This window comes from Rhinoraja longicauda, chromosome 35 (genome assembly GCF_053455715.1).
Source record: "Rhinoraja longicauda isolate Sanriku21f chromosome 35, sRhiLon1.1, whole genome shotgun sequence".
NCBI lineage: Eukaryota > Metazoa > Chordata > Chondrichthyes > Rajiformes > Arhynchobatidae > Rhinoraja > Rhinoraja longicauda.
In genome coordinates this window covers 568,357-570,829 of record NC_135987.1, presented here as the reverse complement: position 1 = coordinate 570,829, position 2,473 = coordinate 568,357, and the positions used below count along the sequence as shown (strand labels likewise).

The 2,473-nt window shown below is 47.6% G+C and overlaps 1 pseudogene; it reads left to right on the top strand.

Moving 5' to 3' along the window:
* Nucleotides 1-440: 440 nt before the first annotated feature.
* Nucleotides 441-1,036, top strand: LOC144609931 (lysyl oxidase homolog 2 pseudogene; annotated as a pseudogene).
* Nucleotides 1,037-2,473: the final 1,437 nt, after the last annotated feature.

Here is a 2,473-nt window from a genome sequence, read left to right as displayed (position 1 = left end):
TCCTTCATTTCTTTGTAGTACCCATTTGTTCCGCCACCATTAAATCCCATTTAGTAATATATCCTTATCTCAATGCTCACATCCCTTCATATTTCGCCTCCCTTATTTCCTGCTAGTCCATCCCTCACATCCATCCATCACCCCAAGGCCTATGTTTTTCCTTATCTCTTCTCTTGCCACCATTAAATCCTACTCATTGATGAATGTCTGCATCTCTTCACATTCTGCTACCCTTATCATCTAGGCTAAAGCAAAGGTACAGGCTAAAGCAATGGAGTGTTATGTTACCGACACGTGTCAATGGTAAGGAATGTCTAGAGCGCCTTAATTAGTTACAGAGAGGCGCCTAATGCCTAAGTAGTTACAAACCTTAAACAACAATGTATAAAATAATACCGTAACAATGTCTAATGTATAAAATAATATCATGCATAAAATAATATCACCGGAGGCTCCTGCGCTTCTCCTCGCAGATCCACAACATCGGTCGCACCGACTTCCGGCCCCGGGCGGGACGGTACGCCTGGGTCTGGCACAGCTGCCACGCTCACTACCACAGCATGGAGGTGTTCACTCACTACGACCTCCTGACCCTCAACAGGAGCAAGGTGGCCGAGGGTCACAAAGCTAGCTTCTGCCTGGAGGACTCAGACTGTGAGAGAGGGATTTATAAAGAGTACGCTTACGCCAACTTTGGAGACCAAGGTATCAGTGTGGGTGGCTGGGATCTCTACCGGCATGATATAGACTGCCAGTGGATAGATATCACCGATGTTAAACCAGGAAACTATGTTTTTCCAGGTGCACATTAACCCCAACAATGAAGTGGCGGAGTCTGACTTCTCCAACAACATGATGAAGTGCCGCTGTAGGTACGACGGATGGATGTACGGATCTGGATGTACATCTGGATGTCATCTGCATCTGGATGTACATCTGCATCTGGATGTACGGATGTCACGTAGGAGACGCCTTCAGCGCTGCTATCGAGGACCAGTTTGAGCATCAGGCTGCCCTGGCCAGCAACATCTCCTAGCCGAGGGCCGTCGATGGGGATACCACGCACTACCTCCGCCCTCCTGCCCAACCCCTGTCTCTGCCTCGTCCTACCGTGCTACACCCCTGCTCCCGTGGAAAGGAAGGAGGTTTGCTGGTAGCACCCACACCTCTACTGACCATTCTCATCTCAGAAGCGCATGGGCTAGACCACTGTGCAAGGGGGGAAGTGTTAAGGAAGATAAAGAGAGATGGATTTTGGTCACCCTATCTACAGGCTTCAGCAGATTACATTTTGTCACAATGTGAGATATGTGCTCAAAACAATGTTAGAAAGGGAATAACAACACCTATAGGACATATACTTGTGCCCGAAGGACCATTTAGGCACCTGGTTATTGACTATGTGGACATGCTGAAAAAAGTAAGAGGGAAAAGGTATATACTGGTAGTAATTGATAGATTTAGCAGATGGGTGGAGGCAGTACCATCTAAGGATTTAGGTGCAGGAACTGTAGTCAAGTTTCTGACAAATGAGGTCATCCCACGATTCGGTATTCCAACCGAAATCAGTTCTGACAATGGAGCGGCTTTTATTCAAAAAACAGTTAAGTTGGTGCTGCAAGCCCTGAGAGTGAAACAAAGATTTGGGTGTGTATACCACCCTCAATCTCAGGGCATGGTAGAAAGAGTTAATGGAACATTGAAGGCTAAATTAAACAAGATTTGCGCAACTACAAAGTTAAATTGGATTGATGCCCTGCCATTGGCATTAATGAGCTGTCGCATGCAAACTAATCGAATAACTCATTTAACACCACATGAGATGCTCACTGGCAGACCCATGCCAATACCCAAATGGAGAGGTCCCTACAAGGAACCAAGCCTGGAACAATTAGATGTAGAACTTAAACAATACATGCAACAGTTAACTATGATACACAAGTCTATTTACACACAGGAAAAGCAAAAGGAGCCAGAGGCGGACCAGGGAGAAGGACCTATTAAACCCGGAGATCAGGTCTATGTGCGAGCCTTTCGACGAAGGTGGAATGAGACGAGAAGGGAAGGACCGTTCACAGTAACTAAGGCCTCACCGACTGCTGTTCAGGTAGAGGGCCGGTCCACGTGGTACCATCTCAATCATTGTACAAGGACTGTCCCACAGGCACAACCTGTGAATGACCTCGAGGTAAACGGGCAAGAAAACGAAAATACAGGAGAAGAGGTAAGCGAGCGTGAGAACGAAAACGCAGGGGAAGGATCAGGCATTGACCAGATCATAAAGGAAGTCTTTGGGGACATTACTGACTCTGAGGTTGTTGAAGATGAGGTTGTGGGCGTCTGTCCTCGCGACAATGTGGACAGGGGCGACGGGGTGGGGGGCAATAGTGCCTCTCCCGAATCAGACCGTGCCTCTTCTGAATCAGATCTGGGAGCCCTCGATTTTACAGCTTTGGACTGGGTGGAACCAGAC